Genomic DNA, 8,253 nt, shown 5'->3' on the forward strand with positions numbered 1-8,253 from the left:
GAGAAGCTCAAGGCCTTGTCCAAGGGTCACGGTGGGGTGGAGACTCCCAACACGCTTGCAGAGCTGTGGCTTCTGGGGACACAGGCGCGGCGTTGGGGCCGCACGCAGCTCTGGGCGCGGGCAGGAGATGAGGCTGCAGGACACCGATGAGGCCTGGTCCCACGGGCCCCTGTCCGGGCTGGGCACTGTTAGGGCCGCCGAGGGAGGAACACACGAGGCCAAAGGCGGTAGAGAATTATGAATTAATAGGTCGTCAGGAAAAGCAGATGGGTGGAGCCCCAAAACGGTGCCAGCACCAGGGAGGGGGAGTCGGAGATTTTAAAGGATCTAGGCGGGCTTTCTCTGGGCGGAGAATTCTCTGGGCGGGTCCTGAGGGGAAAGATAATGGTCTCAGCAAGTGGAATGTGGCCTAAGCAAAAGGGAATGTCGGTTTGGAGCGGTCTGAAGGTCAGTTCCCCAGGGGTCATGATCTCTCATCCTGTCTCTCCAGCGCAGTGGTTCTCAACCTTTCTGATGCCGCGACCTTCTAATACCGTTCCTCATGTTGTGGTGACCCCCAACCATAAAATTACTTTCGTTGCTACTTCATCACTGTAATTTTGCTACTATTGAATGGATCGTAATGTCAATATCTGCGTTTCCGATGGACTTAGGCGACCCCTGTGAAAGGGCTGTTTGACCCCAAAGGGGTCGTGACCCACAGGTTGAGAACCGCTGCTCCAGGTGAGGGACAGGAGGGGCAACCTGTGCTGGGACACACCCAGCCTGGACCGGAGCACAGCCACGACATCTCCCCGGCACCAGGCCTCCCCTCCCTCCCCGGCGCCAGGCCTCCCAGTTCTGTGCGTCCGTGAGCCTGAAGCCTCCTCCCATGCCCCTCAGGGTGCCCACCTGCCCCAGGGGAGGCTGAAGGAGGCTGAGACTCTGCGGGAGGAGCACCGGGCACTGTGCGCTGTGGCCCGGCACAGCCGCCGAGGCCCGATGCCACGGCTGCACAGCCCTGGTGCCGGCCCAGCGCCCCCACTCTGCCCTCTAATGGGTCCGACACGTGACCAAGCCTGTGTTCATGTGGACACAACCAGAGTACCGAGCGAGCGAGCGAGGGCACGGAGGACGCACTATGAGTCATGTGCATGAGGGGCCTTTCCTCTTCACCCCAACACCCCGCAGCCCGCGCCCCGGCCTGAGGACGGAGAGGAGGAGGCATCACTGACCTGCTGGGCGCCCCCCACTGCTCTTCTCTCCTGTCTGAGAGGGGCTATGACTCCCATTTAGCAAAGACGTCAGTGACTTCCTGGACATCCGCAGGGCGAGGCTGGGCCCGGGCAGGCAGGCTCCAGAGCCCAGGTGTGTCCTCTTCCCAGCAAACGGCCCTCCGCGGGGCTGGGTCCCGTGGTGAACAGGGCACCACACCTGCGGCTCCGAAAGCCCTGCGGCCGGGCCCGGCAGCTCCTTCCCCCAGCTACCTGGGATTCTGACCGCTCACAACGCCTCAGTGGTCTCCCGTAACCTGGATTCCCCAGCTGCTCCCTGGGGGGCTCTCACATAAGCCCCTACCCTGACCCCGCCTCCGGCGCCTCCCCTTTGAGACACCCCCAAGAAGGAAGGACAGGAGCCGGCTCGGGGTCTGCCAGCGTCCACCTCTGACCCAGCGGGCCCCTCCTGCAGGCGGTGAGCCGGGCCCCGGGGGACAGAACTCCCCGCTCGGCAGCGCGGGGACCTAGTAAAGCAGGAACGTTGCAACCCCCTGGCCTGTCAGTGTGCTTTCGGTTGGCTTGCAGGGCTGGTTTTAAAAATTCTGAGTTCGCTGCCAACCCTTAAAAATAGAGAAGTTTTACATAAAAACCCAGATTTCCAGCTTCTCTTGAAACTATGTGAGCGCTGACAGGTCTGCTGCGAACTGGCCGCTCCGGGCAGGCGTTGGGAGTGCGGACCTGCCCTCTGTCCGCTGAGCTCATGGCTGCCTGGCCCCGTCGGCATCCGAGTTTGCCTCCCCGGGAGCCGGGCCGCCCAGGGTCACGGAAGCACTTGGCTCAGCCGCAGTGTGACACTGGGACGCTCCACGCTCCTCCGGGCCTGCTTCCTCCCTGGAAAAGAGGGGGTTCCCCTAGCATCCCTTCACAGGGGTGCTGCAAGCAACGAAGAGTGAATGTACGGGGAGATACTGGTACGGTGTAACCCGCTGCCCGACACGTGGCAGCCACGGCCGTGACCACCACACCCTCTCCTGACAGAGGCCAAGAAGTCGGGGGCAGCGGCAACAGCAGCGCTCCATCGGTGCCCTCCCACCCCCTCGGGCCCGTCCTGGAGCTCTCCCTGCTGCATACTCCCTCGGGCGGCAGCAGTCTCGTCTGAGTGATACACGTTAGACAAGATCAATAGCCGCTCAGCGCTCCGACGCATCGCCGAGGCCTGCAGCCCCGTGCAGGCTGCTGGCCTGTGAGTCAAGCCTGTTTTCCTTGGGGCATTCAACAACTCACCTGGTGACCTTGGGTGAGTTCTTTTTGTCTCCTGAGATCTCGGTGCCACCAACTGTGCGTCTGTGGCCTCTGAGGCGCCTTTGAACGCTGGCACCTGACTGTGGAGATGGGCAGGCAGTGAAGGCCAGAGCCTTGCTCTGCGGGAATGAGCTCATCAGGAGAACTCTGGCTACAAGGACGGGAGCCTGTGGCCAGGGGTTTAAAGGAAAAGGCACGGCATGCATCGTTCTGTGACTTATTTCACTCAGCATCATGTCCTCGTGGTTCAGCCATGTTGTCACATGTTGCAGGATTTCCTTCTTTTTTAAAGCTGAGTAATATTCCATCGTATGGATAGACGACGTTTTCTTTACCTGCTCATCTGTCCATAGACGTTTTGTTTGTTTCCCCATCTTGTCTACTGTGAATAAGTATGAGGTATCTAAACTAGTCATGTTCATATAATCACAGAATGGAATGGTAGTTTCCAGTGGTGGGGAGGAAGGAAGCAAGGAGTCACTCATCAATGGACACAAAGTTCCAGCTAAGCGAGATGAGTAAGTTCGGAGAGGTCTGATGTATAACGTTGTGCCACAGTCAACACTACTGTGTTGTACACTGCACGCCTGTTGAGAGAGTAGATCTCATGTTAAATGTTCTTCACACAATAAAGTAAAATCTAAACATATTATATTGGCTCCTGTAGGAGGAAGCCTGGGGATTATGGACTGCAGGTAGGGCTGGATCCAGGGGCTCCAGTAATGATGGCTCTCCCTAGCTCTCAGTTCAGCTTCCCCCTGTGTTGGTTTCATCCTCTTCTCGGTGTAAAGCACCTTTTTATGGTGATAATGGGCCCTATTAGGTCCAACTGAGAGTCCTCTAGCACCTTAACTCCAAAAGCAGGAGGCATCCTTCCGCCTCTTTTAGAAGCAGCATCCCAGGGCGGATGCCAGGTAGCCTTGTTGTGTGTCCACTCCTGTGGGTGGAAGGCCTGGGTGAGGTGCTGTGACTGGCACTCCTACCGGAAGTGATAAGGAGTAGAAAGAGTGTTCCTTAAAGCAAGGAGGCCTGACAGCCGCAGAGGGATGGCCGGCCATGAGGCGTGCCGTCTACAGCAACAGTAACTGGTGCCAGAGCCCCTTGGAGAGGGGTCTTCTTCCAACCAAGGAGGTGTTTATGCACGTACCAGCAGCCCGCCGTGCTCCATGAGCAAATGATTCCAGCAACAGGGAGAGTCTGCACACCACGCCTGTGGCACGGAGGGCCAGCGATGTGTGTGGCTCTGGCCGTAAAGCCCAGGGGATCAGGAGGCTTGTGAGAAGCCTTGGGTGGCTGAGGGAAGAAAAGGATGGAGGCATGGGATGGTGCTTAGGACTTAAAATCTGGACAGGTCGAGAACAGATGTGAAAGGTCGGAGTGGGGATGGGTTAAGTGGGGCTGAGGAAAACACGGTTTTGACAGTGGCAAAATATGAAATAAAAAAAAACCATAATGCACTGTGAAAAACCAGCACAGAACAGAAGTTAATATAGACTTCATCTTGATACAGGAATGGTCTTTTAAGCATTAAAGCAATGAGAATAAATCAAATCAAGAACAAGCGCAGCATATTTGACACAAAAAGGAAAGCATACATTTCAAAACAGCATAAAATTAAATGGAAAATTGGAGGAACTATTTCTAATATTAAGATGTATTATGATAAGATAAATGCATATTTATTTTATTTTGTAAAATATATTTTTATTGATTTCAGAGAGGAGGAGAGAGAGAGAGAGATAGAGATGGAGAGAGAGAGAGAGAGATGAATGATGAGAAAGAATCACTGATCGGCTGCCTCCTGCATGCCCCACATTGGGGCTCAAGCCCGAAACCTGGGCCTGTGCCCTGACCAGGAATTGAACCGTGACCTCCTGGTTCATTGAGCCATGCTGGCCGGGCAATGCATATTATTTTTAAAAACACAAAGATACAACAGACAAATAGGCAGAGGACATAAATGAACAACTTCCAAAAGGTAAATGGACAATGAGTGGTAGAGTCTTCTTCACTTAAAATGTACCAGGGAGACCCCCAAACCCCCATCCTGTTTGGTACCTTCGGTTGCTAGCCTTAGGACAGTACAGTGTAGTGATCCCCAGCGAGTATCACTAAGGATGTACATTAAATCGGTCCCTCAGAGGCCCCACCGCTGGCAGCATCCCTCACAAAGCAAAATGCCTTTGCAAACTCAACAGCAGCTCTGGTGGGACAGGGGGGAGAGGACTCCACTCGGAGAGGCGTGCCCCACACTGGGCAGCCGCTCAGTGGCCCCCGTGGTGCCCAGGAGAGCAGAAGGAGCCTGGATCTGGACCAGATGCCAGCTCACCCGAGCCTGGTTGGTCCAGGGTGCCCACAGGCAGATACAAACACGAAGGATCTAGGAAGAAACATGAGCAAGCTACCTCGAACCAGGAGGCTAGCGGGGCTGCCCAGCATCCTTCCAAGTGGCTGACATTGCCAGCTGGCAGCTGGCAGCCTCGGATCCAACTGGTAATTATCACGGATTATGTAACTGTCCTTGTTAAGGCGTGCGGCGCGGTGCAGGGCCGTGCTGGCCTCGGACAGGTGGGCTGGAGTTCTGGCTCTCAGACCGCCAGCCTGTGCTCACCTCTCTGAGCCTCGAGTTCCTCCCCCTCCCTGAAGACCGGGCGCTCCTCCTGAGCGAGGGAGGAGGGACCAGTGCCCAGCAGTGAGAAGGAGCGCTCCGCCGGCTCACAGCACTCACCGCGGAGCCCAGGGAAGTTCCTGGGGAAGGTGGGCGCGGGGATGACTCGTGACCAGCACCAACTAGCAACAACAGAGGCCTCACAGACCCCCAACTCTCTAAGCCACCCCAACACCTGAACACCAAGTGCCACTTTCCTCACCGCCATTGGCAGCAAGACCACCCACATGGGTGCTGGTGGTGCCACCACAGCCATCACAGCCGTCTGCCTCACCCACCACTTCTCCACAGAGCCCTCCGAGTCCTCACACCCCACATCTTGTGACTGCCCTTCCAATCCTTCAGCTTCGCCCGGCCTACCCAAATGCACACCTGGGAACCGCTGAGAGGGGACTCCTGAGGCGGAGGGACCCCAAGGAGCTGGCATTCTGTTCAGGTTCTGAGACTCAGAGACGTGAGCTATCAGGCTAGAAGGGCTCCTGAAAGACACCCAGTCCACGCGCCATCTGAGTGGTGAACAGGGCCCCAGCATGCACCCCTGACACCGCTCTGATCCCCTCAGCCCGATGACTGCACTGGTCTCCTGACAGGTCCCCTTGCTCCCGCCTGCCCCATGCAGCCTACGTCCGACCCAGCAGCTTGTGATCTGGTCCCATTTCACTGAGTAAAGTGCAATGTTCTTATAACAGCCCCTGAGCCGTGGGTAAGCTGGTCCCTCTGTAAACTTCTCTCCTCTCAGCTCACTCACCGCCGTGTTCCTCCCACACACCAGGCTCAGGTAGGCCTTCGCAGCCACGGTTCACGCTGCCTGGAACATTGTTCCCCCAGATGCCCACACAGCTCACTCGCTCACATCCTTCGCATCTTTGCTCAAGAGCCTCCTCATTTAAAGAGCAACGTCTCTCCTCACCCTGCCAGGACTCTCAAATTCCCTTATCCTGCTCCATTCCCCCCACCCCAGTATATCTTATAACTGACACGCTCTATAATCTACTTATTATGCTACTATCTGCTCCCCCCAGCACCCCCAGCCCCCCACCCCACCTCACAGGCCCGACTAGAATGTAAGCTCACAGGGGCAGGCATGCGGTGAGCATGGGTTGGATGAAGAGGGAAGGGAGAACTACCTCCCTGTAAATTACCTCAGGCCCCCACTCTGCACTGAAGGATGGGAGGCCTCTTCCTTCTCCTCCTGCTCTCAGCCTCTCTGCTCTTTGGTGAAGGTCCTGCATTTTTCTCCCACTGCTTCTCACGTGACAGCTCCCTCTCCTCAAGATGTAACTCCATCTGCCAGCATCTCCCTGGAAGCGTAGAGCCCAGACTTGAGGCAGGTACAAATGTATGGAGGGCAGCAGAAGCAAAGTAGAGCAACATGGGGAGGGAAGAAGCAGGACAAAAGACCAAGGGAAGAGAGACTTTCGGAGTTTCTTTCGTGCAGGCCATCTGACATTGGGGAGCCCACTCCATTGAGAAGCCCAGTCTTCTCCTACTTCCCTTCCATCAAGCATTCTGACAGCTGACAACCCTCAGGAACCCTCACTAGAGGTGAGCAAGGCTCCAGGACACAGGACAAAGGCTTGGCAGGTGGGGGAGAGGCTGGACACTCCCCTCCCCACTACAGCAGCGAACAGTTGGCAGGATTGGATTCCGGGGCCTCATCCCACCCTCTCAGCAGGGAGGCCAGTCCATGGCAGGAGCCCAGAGCTGGGGAGAGAATGAGTCCTTAGACACTCTGGACGCAGAAGGATCTAGAAGGGTTTTAATGAAAACTAAGCCTGCTTGAGCCAGATGTGGTGGACTCTGAGGTGAGGAAGGGCCGTGGTGAGAAGAGGGTTCTGGGCAATCACCGAACCACAGTGCCCCTCAGGATCAGCCAGTGGTTCAGGGGAGCTTCCCGGCTCGGCTCTGCCTTAAACCTGGCAGATGTGATCAGGGATGGCCTTGTCCATAGCACAGGCTCTGCATGTCCAGCCCCTCTCTCAGCGGGGGGCAGCATTTTCAGTCAAGCCAAAGTCTGATGAGTTGGAGAGACCAACATGTCATGATGCCCTGGGAAGGTTAAGTAATGTTTGCCAGGGGGAGACGCTGGGGAAATAATCACCGATGGTAAGAGGCAATCAGCAGCGGGGTCTCCTCCACTGCCCGAGTGGTGAGAAATCAGAGTGGGGCTCGGAGCAGCCAGGTTTGTCACGGGGACCGTGGACGGGGTTGGAAAGTCGCTGCCTCCGCTGATTCTGTTAATAGGATAAAGCGACCTTGCAAATAAGAGCCAGCCCCCAGGAGGCCTGCATTCGAGGGGACTTAGAAACCAGGCCAGGTCCTGCCAATAGCTGTGCTCAGATGTGTTAGAACTGCAAGGCAGCCCGAGATCAGCAGTGCCGCTGGTTCTCACTTTGGAAGGTTTCTGCCTCCCAAACGCACTGCAAGTATTAAGTAATAATTCATTTGTTTTCACATTTTTTATTCATCAAAGACACCCAGAGAACTGCCAGCTGGGACAATCAGGAGACACAGGGTCACGCCAGTCCCAATCAAGAGACCTATTGTGTTTTTGACAGCTCAGCCCTATTATGCCATGTAAATGTGGTTTTCCTTTTGAAAACATTTAAAATAACACAAGAGTTCACTTTTAAATACAGGAGGGAGCCTGGAGAATCTATGTCACAAACCCTAAGTCCAAGCAAACTCTCTTATTTTGTAGAGAAGCCGACGGGGGCCCAGAGAAGGTCAGTGGCTGGCTGCAGGTCACACAGGGGCTATCATGAGGCTCAGGCTAGACCTGGGGAGGCAGGGACTGGGCAGGAAGGAGTCAATCACGGAGGTGCGTGCAGCGGCCTGGGCTTGACTCTTGTCCTCAATCCTTCCCTGCGGTGGGACCCTGGCAAAATGACTGAAGCTCTGAGCCCATTTTCCGATCTGTAGAATGGGATGTAAGGATACCTACCGCATAGTGTGCCGAGGAGTAAGTGAAGTGAGAGAACAGAGCACTTAGTAAAGAATGACGTTTCCTTCAACTGTTTGTGTATGTGGCCCTGGTGGGAAGTGGTCGGTGTGGATCTAAGGTCAACAAGCTGGGAGAACAAAGTC

The sequence above is a fragment of the Pipistrellus kuhlii genome, unplaced genomic scaffold (genome assembly GCF_014108245.1).
Source record: "Pipistrellus kuhlii isolate mPipKuh1 unplaced genomic scaffold, mPipKuh1.p scaffold_m20_p_6, whole genome shotgun sequence".
NCBI classification, from domain to species: Eukaryota; Metazoa; Chordata; class Mammalia; order Chiroptera; family Vespertilionidae; genus Pipistrellus; species Pipistrellus kuhlii.